The sequence below is a fragment of the Canis lupus genome, chromosome 20 (assembly GCF_048164855.1).
Source record: "Canis lupus baileyi chromosome 20, mCanLup2.hap1, whole genome shotgun sequence".
Classification (NCBI taxonomy): domain Eukaryota; kingdom Metazoa; phylum Chordata; class Mammalia; order Carnivora; family Canidae; genus Canis; species Canis lupus.
In genome coordinates this window covers 48,610,851-48,637,066 of record NC_132857.1, presented here as the reverse complement: position 1 = coordinate 48,637,066, position 26,216 = coordinate 48,610,851, and the positions used below count along the sequence as shown (strand labels likewise).

Sequence of the window (26,216 nt, the reverse complement as noted above, 5' to 3'; positions counted from 1 at the left end):
TATATTCTCAAGATTCCTGTTTCTCTCTGTCATTACATGAAAGAACCATATTTTGTCATTTTTGTCAAAGGAATTAGGAGTAGAAAACCCCTATATTGTTTGTACTTATTCTCTGCAGGATTCCTTTGGGCCTAGTAACTGTTTAAATGTAATTTTGTCTTGTATCATTTATCACAATAGGTTCTTTGGAATTTTTTATTTGGGTTTGCTCTATATCTCTAACGCAGTTCTTCAATCGTGAATTGGAGAAATCTGAGAAAGCAGCGCTCTTCTGTTCTTTTATAAATATAAGCCAGTTTCTAATAGCACACTTTCAAATATCCCACTTTTCTCTTATTACCAGAAGTTTTTTTAGGATTAATATTACACTATCTAGAATAGGAACAGTAGGTTTTTCTTTCCTTCAACTTCTACTTTTGGGCCTGTGCCAGAGTATTTTGAACGTTAAGGCTAGAATAACTCTGCACCACCCACTAAAGGGGACATGTGCCACCAGTGAGACTTCTCCTACCTTTTCCTAATTGTATGGTGACTGGTATATCTTTGGCTCATTCTCATGTAACTTCAGAAAACATTGGAATATATTTAAAGTCGTAGAGTTTGACCTTAATAGCAGTAGAAATGGAGGGTTAGTTGCCTTACCTCTTCAAAAGCTGCATTGAAAAAAAATATATATTTTAGTTGGCTATTTTAACTTACTTTTAGTGATAATAATGAAGTTGGTTTGTCCATTTGGGAAAAAAAAATGTATTTTGGTGGATGTGCGGTACCAGGTACAAAACCCAAACTCAGTAGAATTGTGTGAGATGGCTAACCTGAGGAAAAGAAATCTCCCCAGTCATGAGAAAGAGCAGGAATTTCATATTTTCTAGGTGTAATGTATATCATTTTTCTATATAGGATGGATTTTTTACTTGTTGAGTGTGAATGGCAGAGTTTTTGTAGGATTTATTTGTGAATCCATGACCCCATGTGTGGAACGAAGGTAATGGGTGTCATCGTCTTTTCTCTGTAAGAGCAGGCCAACTGCAAGGAACCAAAGGAGTGAAGCTCAAGTCCTGTACACAGGAGTGATTGACAGTATTTAAATAGTTAATAAGCTTTTTCCCATCACCTACCTGGACCCCGACTTCCAGCAAGACTAATCATAGATAAGAAATTAGAGATAGAACTAAAGTAAACAGCTATTAAGGAATAAGATGGATTTATTAAATTCTAATCTTAAATGCTCTGTGACTGTGGGAAGCCAGAAATGAGGTAGGTTTGCCAATGCCCATGAAAAGGGTTATTGGTAACAAGGTGATTCTTGGGGTAGACATCAGGTTTTTCAATTCTATTAAGTGGCTCCTGGAGCCAGCCTAGGTTCCAAGTTAGAGCCTGTATTCACTATTCACCTGTAAGAGGACATAAGTAGAATTGCTGCTGATCTTTGTATGTTAATCTCCTTAGTCTGCACTATAGGTGAATTAACTCTATAGATTACAGCCCCATGATGAAGCACTATCTATTAGTGCTTGACTATGACTCAGATAGTTCTGAAGTTGCTATAGGTTTGAGCATTAGGAAATATCTAAAGACATGCTACTATGTGTTCTTGTTCTCCTCATGGAAGTATAAATATTGAAGGATTGTATAGTCATCTATAGTTCATGAGGCCCCTAATCCTAAAACATTCATATTCATATTTTGATAAGTTGAAAATTGTGAGTCCTACCTTTTTGAGGAAGAACTATCCTCTACACATACCCACAAAAAATGTTTCTTGAAAATGATGTAAAATTAGTCTCCTTCAAAATCTTTTGTCACACTTCTCTTTATTAGAAGAAAACTGAGAGAATGGACACATTTCATTAATTTCAATCATCATCTTACTAAGTTTAAGTGTTAACTTGACCTAATTTTCTTTTTGGAGATCTTGAACTTAAAGTTTTTTTAAAAAATAGATAAATAGATGATAGATAGATAGATAGATAGATAGATGATAGATAGATAGATAGATAGATAGATAGATAGATAGATAGAATAGATGAATAAACCTAACTCCTAAAAGTATATTTTGGGTTATTAGTGTATCTTTAAAACAATCTTCACCCTGCACATAAGAACAGTATTCAGATGAGTGGATCTCCAAATTCACCTATATGAAAGGGACCGACGGAGCTATTTGCTCACTTCTTATACTCGGGGGTAATTAATGGAGCGTAGTGACTATATCCCTAGTCTATAAATTTGTATTTATTATTCCCCAAGTCCTACCAATGTGTTTTGTTATGTGTAGCTACAAATTCAAGCTACAATTCAATTATATCACTATAATGTTAGCTCTATTTTCATTTTTATCTGTCCATAATCAATCTAAATATCTATATGCTTATTGCCTATTTACATTACTACTACCTTCTCTCAGTGACTCGAACATTCCTAGGTGACATTTAGATTCATAGAGAATTATCTAATCAATAGGCACCTACCTAAATTGGCCAGTTTACTAAGTGCTTCAGGAGAGTTATCACTGCTACTTTTCAATCCAAAGTTCCTTTCAGGAGTTGCTGATGTGATTAGGCAAGACGACATGGATATTCAAGTTTGTGTTTCATGGTCTGCACTATTCTGAGTGAAGCTATTTGTTCAAAGGCTCACTCAAAGGTATAAACCCATATTAGCTGTCTTATATATGACCAAATTATTTTCATTAATTAATTTTGTCTAGAGTCAAATGCTCCAAATTCCTCTCCAGGCCTCTCTTCAGGTGGTGGTTCATATATGACATTACCTTTAATCACTCTCTCGTTCAGATACAAATTATATTGTGATTATCCTGGGATTATGAAAGAGTAATTTGGAGTGATTTATGTTTATTACAGCCTTTACTGGAAACTCACCCCAAATTAAATCAACTCTCACTGTGTCCTTAGTTCACATCATTCATAATAATACAGTAACTCAAAATAAAATAATGCAAAACATTCTACATCTCTATTTACTCTCTGCTGTTCTTTTTTACTCTGTAATTTTTCAGAGTTTATTAAGCTTATCTCTAAATTACTGAGTCACGGTGCTATTTCTGATAAATATATTTAGTATCTTCCCAACTCTCCAACCACTCCCTATAAAGGAGATTTCTTCTCTGAATTCTCACACTGATTAATGAGGTCCTCCTAAATAGATAAAGTAATAGAAAAAAAGAGAACAACTTCTATATATTAAGTTATGAAAGGAATTTATTATTTCACTTAAAATCTAGATATAAGACAGTCCCTGTATTGGTTCTTTGAGTGGCTCAACAATATCATTAAGGATGTGTGTCCATTTACCTGTGATGTTTGTGATGTTATCTTTAATGTGTGCTTTTCAGGCTAATTCTCTTGTCATAAAGGACTACTGAAGTTATAGGGATCCTGTGTAGGAACAATGTATTCAGTTCAAAATAAAGAGAAAAAAAAAAGCGGGATGGGGTTTGGGAGGGGGAGAGCACTGTATTTTCCTTAAGTGTGGAAGAGCTCCTTAGCAGACATATTTTCATGTCTGTTTGGTCAGAAATAGGGTAGATACCTACCTGAATGGGACAGCAAAATACATTGTTTTTACCATTGGCATGTGAAAGACAGAAGGACATGGGAGTGAAATTGGGACCAGCCTAACATGGAAAAACAAAAATGGATTAAGAACCAACATCATCTACTACAATCACTGTTGTATGATATTTCTTTCTTATGTACAATTCTTTGACTTCTTGTTCTTTCCAGGCACTTAGCGGGTCTCTTTCAACTTATCTAAACTTGTTTGGAATATGGACAAATACTTTGTTCCAATTCTTTATTCCCTTTTCTAAGAGAATTATTCCATTTACTTTTGGCCAAGGCCATTCAAACTCATATCAAGGAATGTTCTTCTTATCTCTTTTCAAAGCAAATGGCATTTTTTTTTCCCAGTAACATTTTACAATACAAAGAAGAAGCTAGGGTGGGGAGATACCTGGGTGGCAGCTCTTGAGCATCTGCCTTTGGCTCAGGGCATGATCCCGGGCCAGGGATCGAGTCCCACATCAGGCCCTCAACTGAGAGCCTCGCCAGAGGGAGCCTGTTTTTGCCTCTGACTGTGTCTCCGCCTCTCTCTCTCTCTGTGTGTGTGTCTCTCATGACTAAATAAATAAAGTCTTTATTTTTTTTAATTTTTTTTTAAATAAAATCTTTAAAAAAAAATCTGGGGTGGGAGTTCTCTGGATAACAGTCCTAGTATACCTGTTTTTATCTTTAAAAATATACTTTAAGAAACTGATGGTAGCTCTTATTCTATCAGATTCTCCAACACTTTTGGAATCTATGTGAATATTCTAAGCCACTGGGGTAACATTAAGTAAATTATTGTTTCACTTTTAAAATGATTCTCAAGTGGCCAAAAACCTCTTGTACTCTCTGCAAGAGAGTAGTTTGCATACTGGAAGAATCTGCACCGTTATTACAAAAGAATAATTTTATATTTCCAAGTAGTTTAAAATTATTTCTAATTGTTTCTTACATAGAGTTCTATGAAAACAAAAGGTACATATGGGCTCATGGTACTGCTTTTGAAAATACATGGATGAATTTCCTATATCACTTAGGTGTAATGAGGGCAACAAATATAATGATGTGATATATTCTTTCATGGAGATAGAGTTTAACAGTTATTCACCAAATATCAAATATTACAACCAGATGATAGAGTTATTATAGTTTACAAAACATACATTCTAAATAACAAATAAAATACTAAGCAGTGATTTTTTTGAAGTTTATGAGGTAAAATGGGTCAAGCACAAATGTTATTTTCAAAAAATAGAAAGTCTTAGTTTATAAACACCACCACAAGGGAAAGGACAAAAATTAAAAACAAATAAGTACTTGACACCATTTCCCCTATATGTTATCACTCGTTCATGTATAACATAAATTCAAAATTTTACTGTAGGTTATATATTCATATCCAACTAAAAAAAAGAGAACAAGAAGGAAAAAAAAAACAGTTTTTATGCTGTTATATTTTGTTCTGCTTGACTGCTAAGCCTTGCTGGATATTGATCTAAAATTGATATTTTCCCTCGAGCCGGATTCTTAGTGGTTTGACTAGGGAGAAACTGGCTTGGCTGTAGAGTCAAGGTGGATGTTTTACAGTGTCAAGTAGTGTTTACTCAAGATTCCTTTTTAATCATACAAAGAAAAAAGTCAAATGTTGAGGGTATCTGGTCTTCTTTCGGTTTTACTGATATCATTGTCTTTGTAAGTACTTGTAAAAATTGTGTTTAGGCAGGAAGTGTCATACTTCCTGATTGCCAGATATGCTACAAATCTATAGTCATCGAAATAGTGTGGTGCTGGCATTAAAACAAATAGACTGATGGGAGAGAATTGAGAACCCAGAAGTTAACCCAAGCACATATGGTTAACTAATATTTGACAACAGAGCCAAGAATACTCAGTGGAAAGAATCGAGTTTCTTCAATATACTGTCCTGGGATAATTGGATATTCACATGTAAAAGACGGAAATTGGACTCATATCTTATACCACTCACAAGAATTTACTCAAAATGGATAAAAGTCTTAAGTGTAAGACATGATACCATGAAACTCCTAGAAGAAAACATAGCAATAAATCTCTTTGACATGTATACTGGTAATTAATTTTTGCATATGACATCTAAAGCCCAACTAACTAACTAAATAGATAAACAGATAAATGAACCAGTAGGACTATACCAAACTAAAAAGCTTCTGCATAGCAAAAGAAACCATCAACAAAGTGAAAAGACAACATATCAGATGGAAAAAAAAAAAAAGTATTTGCAAACTTTGTATCTGATAAGGGGTTAATATCCAAAATATATAAAGAACTAACACAACTCTCAATAGCAAAAAAAAAAAAAAAAAAGAAAGAAAGAAAAGAAAGAAAGAAAGAAGAAAGAAAGAAAGAAAGAAAGAAAGAAAGAAAGAAAGAAAGAAGGAAAGAAGGAAAGAAGAAAGAAGAAAGAAAGAAAGAAAGAAAGAAAGAAAGAAAGAAAGAAAGAAAGAAAGAAAGAAAGAAAGAAAGAAAAGAAAGAAAGAAAAAGAAAGAAGAAAGAAAGAGAAAAAAATCAACCCCATTAAACAATGGGCAAAAGACATGAATAGACATTTCTCCAAAGAAGATAAATGAAGACCAAAAGGTACATGACAAGGTGCTCAACATCACTAGTTAATAGGGAAATGCAAATTGATAGCACAATAGGTTATGACTTTATGTCTGTTAGAATGTTCCTCATCAAAAAGATAGGAAATAGCAAAGCTCACACAGATATGGAGGAAAGGGAACCCTTGTATACTGCTGGTGGGGTTGTAAATTGATACAGCCATTATGGAAGACAGTATGAAGGATATTCAAAAATAAAAATAGAACTACCATATGATATAGTAATTCCACTTCTGGGAATATATCCAAAGGCAATGAAAACACTAACTCAAAAAGATATCTGCACCCCCATGTTCACAGTAGCGTTATTTATAATAGCCAAGACATGAAATAACCTAAGTGTTTGTCGATGTATCATTGCATTTTTATCCAAAGAATTTGTGATATACACATACATGTGTGTACATGCACACACGCAGTGGAATATTATTAACCATAAGAGAAAAAAAAAGAGGAAATCCTCCTATTTGTGACAACATAGATGGACCTTGAAGACATTATGCTAAGTGAGATGTCAGACAGGAAAGACAGATACTGTATGAACTCACTTATTTGTGACATCTAAACAAAAAGTGATAAAAACAGACTCAGAGAAAAATAGATCAGATGTGTGATTACCAGTAGCCGAAGTTGGAGAAAGGGAGGATTGGAGGAAAGTGGTAAAAAAAAATACAAACTTCTAGTTATAAATAAATACACATGTACATCATGATGACTAGCTATTAACTGTAGCACCTGGTCAGGCAGTTTCTTGTTCACGGCACCACCATGCTTCCACTATGGAAGTGGGAGCATTCCATTTTCAATAAATACATTGCCAATTCGGTCACAGTCTTCTCTTCTGGCTACCAAATATCCATATGCATCCTTACACATCTAATCCCATACATAGAATACACTACATTTAGGTTGGAGTGGAAGCTTTCTAGGTGATATGTAATCCTTTCCATTATGATCTATTGTGCTTCCTTGTATACAGCAAACTATGAACCAAAAGACAAGGTGTCTTTACACACTGTCCCTTCCATACCCTTTATAAATCGATGGGCCAGTGATAGAATGACAAACAAAAAATTATCAGCTAGAAAAGAAGATTGGAGGCACACAGTAATCATTGGCGTAGAGCAATAATGAAAGCCTGCCAGGAAGTAAAGGAAGGCCCTCCTGCCCTGGAGGTTTGGAAGTCTCTTGTCTAAATGCTATTTCTTTCCCTATAACATTTCTCCTAGACCATTGTTCGTTACCTATGCTTCCTCTGGGAGGATCTTTCTAGTCCATTGTGATCAATACATCTGAAATTGGCCATGGGGAATATAGTCTCCCCCCTGTGGACTCTATAATTCACTTCACAGACTGTTTCTTGTTCTTTTCAATTTGTTTTAAGGTTTGAAGAGACAAAGAATTTCGTAAGCTAGGCTCATAACTTGTATGGTGATAAATTCCCTTGAAAATTGGTAGAATTTTGATTTCTTTGCTTCCCATTACTTCTATATATCATTATCCTCACTAAATTATATTCTAGAGATAATTATCAAGCCCAAATAATTTCTTTGTACCTCATACTCTTGGTTTTCCCTATCAATCTAATGGTGGTCGCTGCGAGGCCTGAAAACAATGCTTCAGTGGGAAACAAACACCTTTTGTCTGAAGGTGAAATTCTTCTGTTTAATTGGGGGGTCTTAATTGGCTTTTTTGCTCAAAGACATTTTCAGTGTTTTTTTTTTTGTTTGTTTGTTTTTTTACTATTCGGGTCCTAGAAACAACTTGCTTTCCAAACCTGGGAGGCCTCAGTTCTGTACTTGATCTATTCCCTTTCGGTTTTTGCTCTCAATCAGATACTTCTAATTTATACTTTTCTTCTTCGGTAGTATCTTGCTAAAATAAGCATTAGAAACTAATACTAATACTATTATACTTTTAAACTTCTTCCTTTCAATCCACAGGCTCATAGAGCATTTGTGTTTTTTTTTCTTCCTATATATATATATTATTTTTCGTCATATATATATATATATATATATATATATATATATATCTCAAGACACTGCAAATGACATTTTTTATTAAGTATTTTTAACCTTGAATATTTTCAATCCTGAGCAATAATTACCTTGATGCTGCTGCATTAACAATGAAACCCATGTTACATATTTTAAATTTTTGTTAAGGTGTTCTGTACTTGTGCTACCAAGTTTTGAATTTGTCGTGATAACATTCACTGCTATAAATTTCAGTGGATAGCACAATAGGAATTTCATTTATTTGCTTTCTGTGTTATTGCTCAAGGTAGAATCCAATGAATGTGTTCTTAGCTATCAGCCAACTTTTCTTCATGCGATGAATCAAAGATGGAGGCTCCTTTCATCTTGCGGTTCCTATGTCCTTTAGGGCCTGAGAATCCTCTGATTTTTTGACCAGAGAGAGAGAGAGAGAAAAGGCACAGCACATCTGCCTTTTCCTTCTTTCTTCTTTCTTTCTTTCTTTCTTTCTTTCTTTCTTTCTTTCTTTCTTTCTTTCTTTCTTTCTTTCTTTCTTTCTTTCTTTCTTTCTTTCTTTCTTTCTTTCTTTCTTTCTTTTTTTCTTTCTTTCTTTCTTTCTTTCTTTCTTCTTTTTTTTCTTTCTTTCTTTCTTTCTTTCTTTCTTTCTTTCTTTCTTTCTTTCTTTCTTTCTTTCTTCTTCCTTCCTTCCTTCCTTCCTTCCTTCCTTCCTTCCTTTCTTTCTTTCTTTCTTTCTTTCTTTCTTTTCTTCTTTCTTTCTTTCTTTCTTTCTTTCTTTCTTTCTTTCTTTCTTTCTTTCTTTCTTTCTTTCTTTTCTTTATTTCTTTTCCAATTCCAGCTTAGTAGCTACTTTTATTATTTCAGCTACATTAATAGTTAGTGACATCTAGTCAGTTGGTCATATCTGAAGGTAAGGGGGCTAAAATATGTGGTTTCTAGAGGCACCTGGGTGGCTCAGTGGTTGAGCATCTGTCTTTGGCTTAGGTCGTGATCCCAGAGGTCCTGGGATTGAGTCCTGCATCCGACTCCCTGTGAGAAACCTGCTTTGAAACCCTCTGCCTATGTCTCTGCTTCTCTCTCTGTGTCTCTCATGAGTAAACAGATACAATTTAAAAAATATATGGTTTCTAACTGGGAAGTTGTTAACCACTTCACATTTTAGAAAGGGAGGAGCATGAGCTATGAGCTTCTGGTAACAGATGACTATCTGCCACTGTAACCACTATCTGATTTTATTTTATTTTTTGCATTTTGGGTAATAACAAATTAAATGTAGAGCAAATACCTTTGTTTCTAAAAGGTATTTTAAACTGAGTGGGGTCTTGTTTTGCCAATGTTTTTTACATTCCCCTGAATATTCAGAATTCAGGTTTATCATTTTACCTTGAAAGAGTCATTTTCATTCTCCTCTTGAGACATTCACAAATCCATTTGATCTTCTAAAAGTTTGATTGGCAAACACATAATCAGAGAAAAAGTATATTATACCCTGGCCAGCAAATGAAATGATAAGCATCTTCATATGGGGGCAATTTCTCTAAATACTTGTGCCAAATTCCTAGAACCTAAACACCCTCTTTCTGGAAAGCCCAGAAACACCATGAACTCTCCCCACTCGAGCTGTGACTCTTTCCAGATGATTGAATGATGATTATTCTTCTATTTGTGCTTCTTAAGATCTCACTGCTACTACCAGGCCACAGAAAGCTTTATTTTCCAGACTGGCTATCTTGGATTTTCTTTAATATACACGAGAGCTAGTTTTAATTTTTTTCCTTGTTTGTTTTGGAGCATACTTTGAATAGATATAATGTGAAATTCAATCTGAGAGTAGAAGACAAAATGGATTATTGGTGGAGGTAATGCCAGAGGTAAAAGAGAGAGAGAAGGTAGCTGAAACAGTATAAATATAGCATAATAATGATCAGTATGTTTGATAACACTTTAGACAGTAACAAAAATCCTAATTCTGTCTCCTTAAATGATAAGTGAATTTATTTTCTCACTTAGAGGAAATCCAAAGAAGAGCAAGATTGGTTGGATCCAGGCTTGGTTGAATTGATACCTCAATGGCATCATTAGAGAGCCATATCCCTTCCATAGCTCTGCTCTGCCATCCACCGCTACATCTTTCCCCCCACCCCATGGTCATAAGGTTGCTGTGTAGCAACTGAGGGAAATTGCTTACTTACTCCCATGCAGCAGGAAAAAGAAAGACATTTTGTCATTTATTCAAAGACAGTGAAAACTGCATCGATGACACCTATGATGATTTAACACGGCAATTATTCACACTGTGGCTCCCAAACATGTTTTTTTGTTTGTTTGTTTTTATGCTGAAGCACGCTAAATTTACAGAGAAAATCCTAGTCTATTCCATAGAAAGAGATACTTTAAGGATCTATAGTGATTCCCTGATGAATAAGACATACGTAGGTTTAGATGATTGAAGATAGGGAAATTTTTAGTGAGAAATAGAACTAGCTGCTGCAAATTCTACCTTGCTTAAATGCTCTTCTTACTCTTTGGAGCTGTATCTGTTTCAATTATTCAAAGACAAGTACTTGGATAAGATAAGTAGAATAATAATACATACATTTGAGGTTGCTTAATAAAGATTTTTTTTTTAAGCTGTGTCTGGTTTTAATTTTTAAAATTTTTTGTAGAGTTATCCCACATTGGATTTTACTCATCAGACAATATTGCATGATATAAAAATAATTTTAAGTATATTTTATTAAAAGTAATTGTATTAAGATGAATAATAGTGAATAGCTCAAAAATTGTTTCATAATCTATAGGATCAACAGCTAAAGTATGATTAATTGCAATCAAAGCTAAAATACCATTTTTCTCAAACGAAATAAGAATATTTATTTTAGCCAATAATATTATAAGTAAATTTAGAAGATCAGTCTCTAATCTTTTTTTTTTTTTTTTTTTTTTTAATTTTTATTTATTTATGATGGTCACAGAGAGAGAAAGAGAGAGAGGCAGAGACACAGGCAGAGGGAGAAGCAGGCTCCATGCACCGGGAGCCCGATGTGGGATTCGATCCCGGGTCTCCAGGATCGCGCCCTGGGCCAAAGGCAGGCGCCAAACCGCTGCGCCACCCAGGGATCCCTCAGTCTCTAATCTTAAATACTTGTAATAAATAATATTTTTCAAAACTTATTTCTGAGCTACGACATTTTCTAGGAGGTAGTTTTAAAAAATTTGAATTGGAAAGATCTTTATATTATTTATTTTTCATAATAATATTCTTAGTGTTCATAATGCAGAAGCATTATATGCTGAGATAAATTATAATGCAATACTTTATGGAGCATCCAGCACTGCCCCTTTGTCCTGTTTGAATTGATGCCAAATATATCACATGAAATTCTTATAGTGAGCTCATCTGTGCTATTCTCTATGATGGAGGTGATTTTATTGAGCATGTTCTCATAGATGATCTCAACTACCCCAGAACCTCAAGTCACTCTATCATCATTTACCTGAAGACTCAACTATTTGTTACATATAGAGAAGTAGTCAATTAACTACTTCTGCATTATCCATCTTACTTTCTTTGTGTTTTGTATTACATCAGAATATGAATAGGCAGTTCTGCTAGGCCCTCTTTTTTTGACACAGAGAAAGAAAGAGATTAATATCAGGACACCTGGGTGGTTCAGCAGTTGAGCATATGCCTTCAGCCCAGGGCATGATCTGAGGGTCCTGGGATCGAGTCCCACATCGGGCTCCCTGCATGGAACCTGCTTCTCCCTCTGCTTGTGTCTCTCCCTTTTCACTCTCTGTGTCTCCTATAAATAAATAAATAAATAAATAAATAAATAAATAAATAAATAAATAAATAAAATGTTTAAAAAGAGAGAGAGATTAATATCAACACCATTACTGACTATTTACTTTGGCCAGTCATTGTTCTAAGCACTCCCTATAAATTGATCTATTTAATCTTCATGGTATCTTGTGAGGTGAATACCTTTATCTTTGTTTACAGATGAGGCTTGGAGAGGTAAACTACGTGTCCATAGTCAACGAGCCAGTACATGTTGTAGTCAGGGCTCAAACTCAAGTGACTAGCATTCTTATCCACTACACTACACCCATAATGAATCAGCTTTAATCTGGGAGGAAGGGGGGGTAAGATGAGGAAATTGGGGGTTTATGCTGAGCTACCATTCATGCACAAGATTGGGTACTCAGTCCTGAGGAAAATGACACTCGGGAATGTGCAGTATGGTGATTTTGTACCTTAACATGGGACACCTGTAAATTTGCATATGTGTCCGTTCTAGGAAGATGAATAGAAATGACACACTGGATTTGTTCGGAAAAATTGAAGGAAGTAACCATATGACATTCTGAAAAAGGAAAAAAACTACAGAGAAAACAGAAAGATCGGTGGTTTCCAGAGGCTGGGGCAGGGGAAGAGGAGAGGATGGATGGATAGAATAAAAATAAGTTTTAGGGCAATGAAACTGCTCCATGTAGTACTGCAATGGTGGATACATGTCATTCATTATGCATTTGCCAAAACCCATACAACTAACTGTATAGAACAAAACATGAACCCTAAGTAAACTATGGACTTCAGTTGATAACAATGAGATAGTATTGTTTCATTAATTGTAACAAGTGTGACACACTAATACAAAATAGAAGAAGCCAAGAGTGAGGAAGAAGGGGGGTATGGAAATTGTGTATCCGCTCAATCGTCTATGAACCTAAGGTTCTAAAAACAGACACTGTTCAATTTTTGAAAAAGGAAGAAAAAATAAACTATTTGTAAGTGATCATATGACTGTAATCGTGAATCAGTCAGGAAACAGGTGACTTGTTTCAGAAGAATTGTGTCTTTTTTCGCTAGTGTTGACATCCAGGACTACCATATTCTCACCCAGGTAGCCACATTCCAAAGATGCCTTAATTCTGTGTTCTCTGTACACGACGAAGCTATGAATTCTGAATGAGCCCAAGTCTACTTGCTCAGTTACTCCCTCAGTGGGAAAGCAGCACCTTTGGAAAGCATCATTAACTCTTAGGAAGCCACGGGAGTACAACTGAAGAGCGGTTGAGTGGTTTCCCTGAATGTGTAACTTATGGGGACAGAAGAAAGAAATCTCACCCTGCATCTTTTCGAGTGATTATAATGATGAGCTCAATTTTCCCATGCATAGTCAGCCTTTGTTAATATGCTGGCATTTGAAGGGAATATTTACTCTCAATTTTGGAAATGAAAGAGCTTGTATGGGCTGAGAAAAAAAGAAATGGGTAAATACTAACATTTCTTGTGGTGTGGAAACTACTTCCCCTGAACTTTTCAAACCATTCAAGTCACAGTTTGTGAAGGAAATAGCTTTAGAAATTGAGAGGGCCAATGGACCCATAACTATGCTTTCTCTGCACAGTTAAAACTCAGTGCAAGACTGGCTGGCAAGGAGAACCGTAAGGGAGAAATCACAGGAGGAGGGGTTATGAGAGAAAGCAGAGTAATGAGAGAGTCACATTTCGGTCGTAACTAAGGTCTAGCTGACACACCCATGCATGAGAAATGCTTCTTCTGGTGTCATATTCTAAGGTTGGTGGCCTGAATGCCCCCCAAAACATATTTTTTTTGTTCAGAAATGACTTATGTGAGCCTAATTATCCTATCTACCACTTCAGAATTGCAAGGTTTGCTTGCTTTTCATACTTTTTCATAAGAAAACAGATTTTTTTAAAGATAACACAATTTTAGAAAAAAAAAAAAGAGATCTAAATCCACACCATGGAATACATTTTGCTATCTACTCTTTGACAGGAATAGGAGTATATAGACATATTCATAAGTGGTATATAGGTACCCTATAATTAAGAGTTTGTATAATTGGTAACCAAACTCCATCATGAATATTAAGTTAATAACCTGGATAGCAACACTTTTTTTCTGTTTAGATTTTTATTATATTAGGGGATGGGAGGCAGTGGTATCTTTTTCTTTGCCAATCTGTGTCCAAATCCTGTTTTCACTTGCACATTTGAACCTGGTTGATGTTAGACTTGTTGCTTCCTGTTATCAATTTTGATATATTAAGTGATGAAATTTCAAACTTTTGCCCTTAGAAAGGACAGGTTTTCTTCTTTGCTAAGTAACAGCTATAATTCTGTTGCCAGTCTTCTTAAAAATGTCTGTTCCTGCATGCTGGTGTACCATGCAATCCAGGATTAATGATAATGCAGTTCTCCTCAAACACTGACCTCAATTATTGATGGCTACCCCAGAAAACTGTGCAATATTAGCCATTGGTGTAGTTTTGGAAAACCTCCAGTGATTTGAAATGAGGGGGAAACACAAAAAATGACAAGGTTAATTACTAATCAGAAGAGTTTTTCCCCCCATACCTATATAGGCTCCATCTTTTATAACCAACTTTGTTGCTACCTAAGAGTATTTATGACAAAATGCCATTGGGCACTATGTCTGTTATGATTACTAATTTTCTCTATCTGTCATGCATTTACTCTGTTGTGATCTTTTATAAGCCATTTGCTTATATCATTGGTTTAGTCTTCACAAAAGTCTGTATTTATCATACCCATTATACAGATCAGGAGACTGAGGTCGGGAAAGAGAACACTTGCTAAATGTCACACATTCACTAATCAATGAAGTCACGATTTAAAATCAGAAAATCTTGCTGTCGTATTCCTGATTAGTCATACATTTCTGAACAGAAATGATCCTTTTAGGGGCACCAAGGTGGCTCAGTGGTTGAGTGTCTGCTTTTGGCTCAGGGTGTGATCCCAGGGTCCTGGGATCGAGTCCCACCTCAGGCTCCCCACAGTGAGCCTGCTTCTCCCTCTGCTTATGTCTCTGTCTCTCTCTATGTGTCTCTCGTGAATAAATAAATAAAAAAATCTTTAAAAAAAGAAAAAAAGAAACAATCCTTTTAAATGATGAGTATATGGATAAAAGTCACTATTTTTGTAACACTATTACTGTTATTATTGCAGTTACTTATCGTAATTATTTTCTCTAGTGTCCTTTTCTCTTTTGACAGCCTGAACTGCAAAATTCTGTCTATAATTTGGCAGTTCCGGATTTTAAATTTCAATAGTGATAGAGTATGATTGTTTAATAGTTCACTGTCTTACAGAGTACACTTCACTACTCTAGGTAACTGACTCATTTTCTTTCTAAACATAGTTATAATAGAAACCACTGCTTCACTTTCTAGCAGATGGAGAGCAATCTTGTTTTAATGCACATCATTTACAATAGATACAAGCTGTCAGACAACTTCTGGTAAAATAGGATGCTGAATCAGACATTTATTTTTAGTGGCAATTGTTGACACAGAGACTAGCCCACCCAAATGAAAGTATACCATCTCACTTGACTCTGTAGATAAAATATACTGTAATGTTCTTTGTCATTTTTCATTTTCGATTTCTGCTTTAGACTTCCTATGACACACCATTTTTTCCATCACTTCTCTTTAAGAAGCTTGTTGTCTTCAAACCATTATACTTCATATTAATAGTTATATCTCAGTTTTTATTTCCATTCTTTGTTAAGAATCATCTAAAACCCAGTAGTTGTAAGTAGTTACATCATAGCTATAAAAATATGCTCTAGAATCCAACAGATTTAGATTTGAATCCCAGCATAGCTCCTTATGGACTGAATGGAAGATATGTTTTAATTACTGAAAATCTTTTTAAAAAAAGTTTATGTTTCGATCAAAGATTATTATAAGAATCAAGTGAGTTAATGCTTATACAGAGATTGTACTTTAACATATGTATTATTACTTTTAGTTCAATAATATGAGGCATCATGTAAATAATAAAAGGCCCCAACAAAAAAGATTTTAAAAGGTGGAGGAGCTGAATTAACCCCTCTGTGACAATATTGGTCATATACAGCTGTGTCTGTTCCACTTAAAGTCTATCTTTTATGTTTGATAAGCATTTTAATACTGCTACCAGAAAGAAGAAAGGAAGAAACATTGATATTTATTATATGCACAATGCCTCTTTTGGTAAATTCATGTAGACGTGATATTTGGAAAATATAATGGAAGCTAGATTTGGGCAAAATTAAAAACATAAGTGTATACTTTAGCTGTACATATACTAAATATGGAACAATACAAAGATTACCCTGACTCTTACATAAGGATAACACTTGTGAAGCATTTTATATTCCATATTTTTAGACACATTATATTTTATATGTTTTTTTTTGTGTATTTGGTGATAAAATGATTATGGTAAAATCATAATAATGGGGATTCAGGGTAAAAAGTTTATGGGAGTCCTTTGTATTATTTTTATGACTTTTCTATAAGGCTCAAATTATTTAAAATTCTTTAAAAATAATCAATATATTGGGAAATTTTTTTTTAAAAGTAAAAATAGAGTAGCCACCAGACTTTTTTTTTTTTCAGTCTTTTAAATTAGGATGTAGCAACTGGATCTGAATGAACTCTATGGGATAGGTGCTTTTGAAATATAGAGATTTTATGTTTTATGTGTATTACATTTTATTTTTGGATTCGCTAGTCCCACTCTACTATAAAATAATGTATTTTTAAATCTTTTTTTAAGTTATTTAAAAGCTGAGCTTAATTGATATTTCTTATAAAAACAAGTTATTAAAGTGCTATATATTTTTTACTCCAGTGCAACCAAGAAGTACTTTCATACATAGATATACTCATAAATACAAATTATGATAAGTAGTATGTGATTATAAACAATGTGTTATTGTCAAAACTGACAGAGAGGACGTTAGTTAAGTGAGCTGGTCAGTGAAAGTCTCACTGAGGAGATGACATGTAAAATGTTACTTAAAGGATGAGATGGGAACATTATGGAAAGTGGTAATGTCGACAGGGAGTGCAAGGAGCATTGCAGAGAGGGACCAAGTCTGATACTTGAGGAGGAAGAGAGTGGGGCATGTTTGAGAAACTGGGAAAGGAACAGTGTGGCTGGAGTACAATAACCAAGGAGAAGAGTGGCTCAAAATGAATATGAAGAGAGAGGCTGGGGCTGTGTTGTTCAGAACCTTGGAAGCCACATTGGAAAATTTTAAGCCCATCAGTTGCCCAGATTACAATATAGAATGCTTTTTTATTGTGAAGTATGGTGTGTGTGTGTTGTGGAGGTAAAATGGGAATGGAGAGATCAATGAAGAGCCTATTTCAATAGCTCCAGATAGTTAACGGTTGGTTGGACTAGGGTAGTACCTGCTTAAAGAGAGTAAACATCATTTTTTTTATATTATTATGTGTATATATTATGAATGTATCATAGATAGAAAAGATTTACTTTATTACAAATAGCTATGGCTTAAGACTTCAACTGAAAGCATGCTAATTAAGAAAATATTAGAAGCTCACTATAATGACCATTGTGTTAACTAAGACTTCTAACTAAAAATGATTATTTTTCAATGAGTGAGAATTTAGTCATGATTATTCATATAATCACAAATTATGTGAAACTTTTAATTTTTTATTTTCCTTTATAAACCCATTTAAATGGAGATAACTTACTAAGCATATGCTCTTGTTCCTATTTTCTTAATGGTTCAATTATACTTAAAATTATTAACAACACAATTTTGTATTATATTGGTAGAGGAGGATGATACACTTCCTAAATGAACAAAATAATAATAAGTGAATAATTAATATGTAAATCCTGGATATTGTGAACTTGTAGGAGGTAAATGTATATCTAATAGATGATGAAAAAAATATTAGCTAATATTGTTTGTAATCATGATATTCCATGGGGATTAGTGACTTTATCTTATTTATCATATTTATAATATAAATTTTTATATCATATTTATAATAGCATGAACATTTAATCAATGCTATCAACTTTTCACCACCGAAGGCTTAACAGAGAAAAGACAACTAAAAAGTAGAGAAAGCAAAACAAGATTGTTGGTGATGTGGAGGATACAATATTGGGAAAAGCCCTGGCCTAAGTCAAAAGGTTTGGCTTCTAGTTCTGGATTCAGGTAACCTTGGTTAATTCATAACTGGTGATTTGTAAGGTTTTCTTTCAACTCCCAAATTCAATGATTTTTCTGAAATATACCAGGGATTAGAGCCCTCTAGCTACTTTTAAGTGTTCTTGTTTATTCCACATTCTCTCTGCAAAACAATTTGTTTAAAAAGTCAGAAATTAAAAATCAGTGAAGATACTTCACTGTCTCATTGTTATTTGAGTTTATTGTGAAAGTGGGTTCTTTGGGAAGAATGGAAAGATCAGAGGAAGTGTGATGTCTTCAAGAACGAGGTGATTAAAACACTGAACCATTGAGATAGTGGGTCAAAGAGAAATAAGGAAAAAATAGTAACTACATTTAGTAGTTGGGTAGGAAAACATTATAAAAGTAATCAGTAAAAGATTTCTGGACCAGCTGCTACTGTATTTCCTATTGCCTTATTCCTTCTTAGAATGACTCTGTATCCTCTAAATTCCAGAGCTTATTTTCTCTTTAATGAGGCTATGGGGGATTTAAAGCTGCTTCTCCAAATCTGGATTTCAGCAAAATCTTTTTGTTACAGTCACAAAAAGAAATATGACCCCCAAATAAACATGATCATAATGACTACAGGAGAAGAAAACCTATAACTTGGGTTGGAATACCTTGAGTATAATTCTAGCTTAGCGTCCCACTAGTTGCTTTATACAACCACGTGAAAAAAATCATTATCTGACATTCAAAAGCAGCATTTATAAAATGTGAACAATTTTGTCTCATTTACCCTCATTAGGAAATAAGCATTACATATGGCAACCTCTATAAGAATGCTTTGTTATCTGGAGACAGCTATATGTTTGTAAGCTAATTTTTAGTATTCATCAGTTTAGCCTGTCTAGTATGATCATTGATGGATATAGATGAAAACTGAGGATTTCTTCACTACTATTAGTCAACTTTGTACTACCATAGAGTTCAACAATGATTGAGTTGTATTCCCAAACCAAACGCTAATTAAGGAAGAAGCAAAAAATTCCACGAAGCTCTTAATTTCTCCAGCTCGCCATATATCATCACAGGGCCATTAACTTCTCTGTTAGATGCTGTTCACTCTTCTAACTTCCATTTCCACCTTCTGCTTCCTTGTAGAGCAATCACAGATTCTCTCACTCACATTACGAGTTCTCTAAATGCCATCCAACTCAATACAACTGGAGCTGAATTAAATATCTTATGCATACAATGCAGATTAATGTTTTTCTCAGTCTCTGTTTCTTAGAAGCTCTAATGTAGATTTTCCACAAAAACATCAAGTAGCATCAAAATTTCAATGTTTTTTTAGAGTATCCCCAAATGTCTTACATTAGATAAGTCCAAGATACAATACAATAGTTATCTGCAGAGTATAATTATTTTGACTTGGGGCCAAAGCAGGTGTTATAATCCTGATTTGGTAAGATACAGTCCTAATGTATCCCAAAGTAAATTCACAAATTGTCATATATCCAAATGGTCATAATCAGTAGACTCATCTTGTAGCACAAAACAGTATTACTACCAGGTTGAGGGGTTTTTAATTCCTTTTTGTAAAATTCAATTCAAACTATATCTTGTAATATAAACCTTTAATTTCATTTTATGGAAGTATGTGAATTTGCTTAAACAGAAAACATAAATTTTAAATATGCAACCTAAACATATCTGTTGTGAAATGAGCCGTGCCATTTGTTTAAATTAGGCACTACACAAAATAAGAGATTCAAACAAGTTTTTGTGTTTAGGTAGGTTATTTATGTGGTTATTCCAGGAAGCAAGAGTGTGGGGTGAAGAAGAGTACAGGAAGGAAGTAAAGGCAATATAAAGCATGTTACTGCAGGAACTGTGATGAACTGGGGCTTAATCCTCCTTAGAAATTCCTGAGAAGCATATGGAATGCTTGTCAGAACTGCCTACCTGAGGACTGATCATGACAAACTCCTTTCCTCTATTGGTTGAGTGTTGCCCTTTGTATGTTAATTTCCTAGGCTTATGCATGCCTCCTGAGCAAGATTTACTTTGAACAAAGTGAAATGCTGTCAATATATGGAAAATCAAAGCTCATTTTTAACTATCCACTGTAGAGTCCACAAGAATTAGAAGCCAAAAGGATGCATGGCAGGACAGCAGATAAATTATTACATATGCATTTGTGAACTTCAATGATAAACCAACAATAAAAACACTTTAAATCATCCAGAGCCCAGTACTATTATTTTTAGACCTATACTTCCAAATTATATTTTCAAATTTGGAAAACCAGTATATAATTAAACTGGACTTCTTTAGTTATTTTATGTATATGTCAAAAGTACAAATAATCTGAGATTCTTATCCTATTTGCAAGCCCAGTGTGCGGGCCAGGGCTTCCTAGATCTTGGCACAACACAGGAGACTTGGGGTCAAAGATAAAGTATTTTATTACTCACAGGGCCGCAGGCAGCATGAGCTCCACACTCAAATTGGTTCCCTTCCTTTTCAAACATCATTGAAAAGATAAAAGAGTAGCACCAGGATGCTTATAGTCTGGTGGAAGCCTCTAGGGACAGATCTGAAAGATCATTAATGTCCTTCCCGTCCCTATACATCCCGCATTCTGAGGTTATCTCTCCTCCAAGTACAGGATTTTTGCGCTTCCTCCACCTTCACAAAGTGTGAAGTTGCTATAACTTCATCTTTCTTTTCTCTTCAGTCTTCTCTTACATCATCCAGAGCTTTGCCTGGAAGAGTCAAATGAAAGAGGCACCAGAGCATATTTATAAACTGTGACCAGAATTAAGTTTTAACGTCCTAATTCTCATTCTGAACAGGCTGCCATCCAGAGACTATATACATTTAGGCAGGTCTGGAGTTGCCACTAGAGGGGAAGAAAAAAATACATTGTGCCAAGGCACTGTCAGGAAGAAATCCTGAAATTTCTGAAGTCTTTACAATTTACTTTATTCATCACAACATAGGCTCCCCAAGTCCCCTGCAAGGAATGCAAAGGTGGACCCAAATGGATGATATGCACAAAGTAAGTTTGTATGATAGCTGAGCAACTTTGAGTTTAGGAAACCACCAATTTTGTAAGGCTACAGCTAGCCACTGGCCCACCAATCGTTGCCCTGGAGAGAGGCATTATCTTCGTTATTCTGGTCAGGTGACAAATCTTCCCCCTACCCCAGAGAAAGACACCATTTGCTTTACAAACGTCCCTGAAAGAGCAATACAGAAGTTACCAATGCCTTTGCTTAAAACAATGGGCAGAAATGTCAGAGATCCAATGGAGAATTGTGTCCAAATATCTTGTTGATTTTGGTGGTGGTGTTCTCGTCTTTTTATTGGAAATTATTTTATTTGTTACTATCTCCCCCTTCCTATCAGCTGTGTTTGAAAATGATACAGCCTGAGAAGAACTGGCAAACAAAATTTAATTGTGTAAAAAATCAAAAGTGGTTATTTGACAAATTTACTTTTTATTCATCACTATATTTTTATCTTATTTCTCTCCAATGTTGTAGTAATGAGGAAAATGGAACTTCCATTTCATAATTTTTTATAAGATAAATGTACAAATAGTAACAGCTAAATTGGAAAATAAATCTAAGGTAATGGAGAGGGATCCCTGGGTGGTGCAGCGGTTTAGCGCCTGCCTTCGGCCCAGGGTGCGTTCCTAGAAACCTGGGATCGAATCCCACGTCGTGCTCCCGATGCATGGAGCCTGCTTCTCCCTCTGCCTGTGTCTCTGCCTCTCTCCTCTCTCTCTCTCTCTCTGTGACTATCATAAATAAATAAAAATTAAAAAAAAAAGAAAAAAGGTAATGGAGAAAACCATTGAATTTTATAATAATTTGCCTCTACTTTAGGCAAATGGTAAAAGAAAAAAGTATCCTTTATTTTATTGTTTAATACTTTAATTTTAAAATACTTTGACTCTCCAAAAGTTGCAAAATTAATAGAAAACTCTTATAAACAATTCACCCACCTTCTCCTAATGATAACATCTTACATGATCATTAAGATTAGGAAATTTATATTGGTACAATATTATTAACTCAACTACCAACCTTATTCAGATTTCACATGCACACTTTTTTAGTTTATAGTTCTTTGAAATTTCACATGTACATATTGATGTAAACATCACCAAAATCAGGATACAGAACACATTAATCACCAATGAAAAACTCCTTTTCTTTTTTCCTTTTAAAGTCACCCTCTTCCCTAGCCCTGACTCTGGCAACCACTGATTTATTCTCATGACCATATTTTGTGACTTCAAGAATATTACTAAGTGGAAGATTATTCAATTAAAAACTTTGAGGTTAGCTTTTCCCCCCACTCAACATGATTCCCTGAAGTTCCATTCATTTAGTGCATATTGGTGGTATATTCCTTTATATTTCTGGGTAGTATTCCATTATAGAAATATAATACATGCTATCTATCCTTTCACATGTAAAAGAAACCTTTTTGTGATTTCCAATTTTAAGCTGTTTATTTTTTAAATAAATTATTTATTCGATAAATTATTTCAAGCTACCATGAACATCTGTGTACAGGTTTTCATGTGAGCATAGATTTTCATTTTTTCTAGGATAAATACTCAAGAGTGTGATTGATGAGTCAATTCCATGGTAAATTCATGTTTAATTTTATTTAGAAACAAAACACAAACAAACAAACAAAAAAAGCTGCCAAACTGTTTTCCAGAGTCTGTACAGTTTTACTAGCAATATAAGATCCAGTTACTCTGTATCCTTTCTGGCATTCGGCATTATCAATTCTAGTAGGCATGTAATGAAATCTTATACCTTTAATTTGCATTTCTCGGATGGCTAACAATTTTAATGACTTTTACTTGCTCATATTCTCATATTTTAAAATGTAGGGATCCCTGGGTGGCGTAGCAGTTTACCGCCTGCCTTTGGCCCAGGGCGCGATCCTGGAGACCCGGGATTGAATCCCACGTCGGGCTCCCGGTGCATGGAGCCTGCTTCTCCCTCTGCCTGTGTCTCTGCCTCTCTCTCTCTCTCTCTCTGTGACTACCATAAATAAATTAAAAAAAAAATTAAAATGTAATAGTGAAAGCTAAACTGTGACTCTAAACAATAGGACTTCTTTTGCCCAACTTACTGAATAATCGAGTTATTTCTTGTCATTTGAGAGGCTGTATTTAATTTTGTCATTGTATGAGAAGCTTATGCTCAAGCATTTTAATTGCCCCAGAACACTGGGCTGGCACTTTCACACAGTTGCCTTTTGATCTCATCAGTTCACTTTTTTGTTATTCTAAGATCTTATGTTTCTTTAAATATTTCCCTGATTTAGATTGGTTTCACAGCAATTTATGATCATGTATGGCTTAACTAAATTATTTCCCTTCTAATCCTATTTTTATATATTCTAATAAACTATAAAATTATACTGGAAGTTTTTAGTAAGGGAAATGCAGAAGACTACTATTAGTTTATGAAAGTGAGATAATGTTAAAATGATATGTGAAAATATATTGTTTTAGGGTAATAGGAGACTGGCTAGAAGGAGTAAAGTGTCTTCTATAAAAAAAGAATTGACTTTATGCATTAATTTCCTTCTTCATTTAATCATTGTGGAAATATTTATGAAGCACTAAATTTGTCACAACACACTATTAAGAATAGCAATGTGTAGGACCATTGTATCACTCAAGGATCTTGCAAGAAACATGGGGTGAAATAGGTTATAAGAAATAATTAAAAGTAATACCAGACACTCTGGACTATAGATAAATACTCCAGATTGATGTTATTAACTGGCTTACACTTTACCAACTGAGCATTTATGTTTTTTTTATCTCTAAACAAAGTATCTGGAATCAGAATTTTCCATGTTCACTTCTAATATTCAGAGATGGGAAGTCAGAGAAATATTCTTATAGTTGGCAGTCAGAAAGATGCCTCCTGTGCAAAGAAGCATAAAAAGGAATATATGTTGTGGCTGCATAGCACTACAACTAAGAAAAGGAAAAGAGATTGAAGTTAAACCATGACTTTGGATTCCCTTTGTTTGTTACTTAAAAGAAGTTCATAATAAGTGATACCTTGCTCTCTCAGGATAGACCACAGAGAAAACAAAATTGAAAAGGCAAGTATCTTGGAGAGATGGGAGCACAGACTCCAGAAAGCCCTGGGTAGTGTCAATAGTGCTGCTTCCTGTCAGAAGCTTTCTCTGTGTTTCACTAACTTGTCTGTAAATGAACAAAATTCATATTTTATATACTTAAAAAAGGACACAAAATGATATGATTTTAATTATATTGAATACCTGCTAAATGGTCTAATTTATATATTTTACTTCCTATGTTATGATTTCAGTTTAGCTGACCCTCACCATCATATTGCAACAAAGCTGCACTGGAATTCTCAGAATTATTTCAGAGAAAAGAAGATTGAATTGTGTATTAGGAGCAGGAAAACAAAAAGATACAGAACAAATATAAGTTTAATTTAACAGTTTAAAAAGAAAGCCATATATTGATGTGATTCATGTGAGGTTAAGCATTTAATGATAATATTTGTATAGCAGTTCTTTCTGTATTCAGTGAGAAAATAGGAATATCCAACATTTCACACACTTAACAGAGCTCGTCATAAATACAATATATTAAAATATATTTTTAAGAAAAGATTTTATTAAAAAATATTTTATTTATTTATTCATGAGAGACAGAGAGAGACAGAGACGAGGCAGAGGGAGAAGCAGCCTTCCTAGGAGAAGCCCAATGTGGGACTCGATCCACGGACCCCGGGATCAGGCCCTGAGCCGAAGGTATATGCTCAACCACTGAGCCACCCAGGCATCCCTAGATTTATAATAGTTAGAAAAAATGATTGGCTACTTATGAGAACTGATGTATTTGCATATCCAAATAAGTGAAATGTATGCAAACGTGAAAACAATATTTTTTTGTGTACAGACTTCAATAGCTATTGTTTACCCGTGTCTAACCAATGACAATCACATGAGTTACATCTATGAGAGTTTTAAGGATAAAATAGCTTAATGTTTTCGTTAGATCATTCTTATGTTCATAGAATAAATTCTTACATAGCTTTTACAACTAAGTTCTTTTCTTAGAACTTAGTATTAGTTCTAAGTATTAAACAAATAGAATTAAACAAACGATAACTAGCTTATTAGTAAACTTTTTCAGCACACTATTTTTGTGCTTAATGAAAAGAATACACCTAAGTGAGATTTGTTAGTTCCTTGTTGACAAAGATCTTGCTCATGATAGGTTATTGCTATATATTTGAATGAATAAAAATGTAGAAGAATCTACATCTACATGTTAGCATTTTTAATTTAAAAAATTTAACATATATACAAAGAATAGAAAGATGATAAAAAAAAGCCAAGGTTCTATTTACGACTCTGTAGCTACTATCCATGTACCTCGCTTCATTAGTTCTCCTCCCTGATACTTAGCTTTCCCAGTTCCACAGAAGAAGGTGAGACTATTCTTCTCCAGAGTACTAATGGCTTAAAATTCTTTCTCCTGTAATATGTAAATTTTATAGAAAATTTGATAAAGATATACATAAAAAGTACTAATCAGACATTACTTATGTTCAGAATAAACTGTTAATATATTGTATTTCTGTCACATGCATTTGTATTAATGCATTTAGAAAATTGCATAAACTTTTTATTCAGGTATTGTAAATTTAAAAGTAAATTATATAAGAGTGTTACATATGCTCTTTATATCCATATATTTTTCTAAGTTTAAAAGCAAATGATAAGTGACAAAAAGCCTCTTTGTTTTTAAAGACTGTACAAGATAGTGCTTTATCCAGTGAAATGCAACAATATAACTATTTTCCTGCTTGTTAGACTTGTGAAGGGTGGATGAAGTTGGGAATGAGAACAAGATTTCATTGGGCAGGATAGAATAGAATCCTGCAAAGTATTCTGTACCTTTCATCAACCCTAATTGATCTCACAATACTGAGA

General features: G+C 34.3%; 1 protein-coding gene and 1 non-coding gene across 2 annotated transcripts in view; both read left to right on the top strand.

Moving 5' to 3' along the window:
• The window catches only part of LRP1B (LDL receptor related protein 1B), a 1,825,680-nt gene that overhangs the window by 912,819 nt on the left and 886,645 nt on the right, over window positions 1-26,216 (top strand). The window lies entirely within an intron of this gene.
• LOC140612155 (U6 spliceosomal RNA) lies at window positions 16,309-16,411 on the top strand. The gene has a single exon (XR_012013471.1). It is a non-coding gene; the product is annotated as a U6 spliceosomal RNA (small nuclear RNA).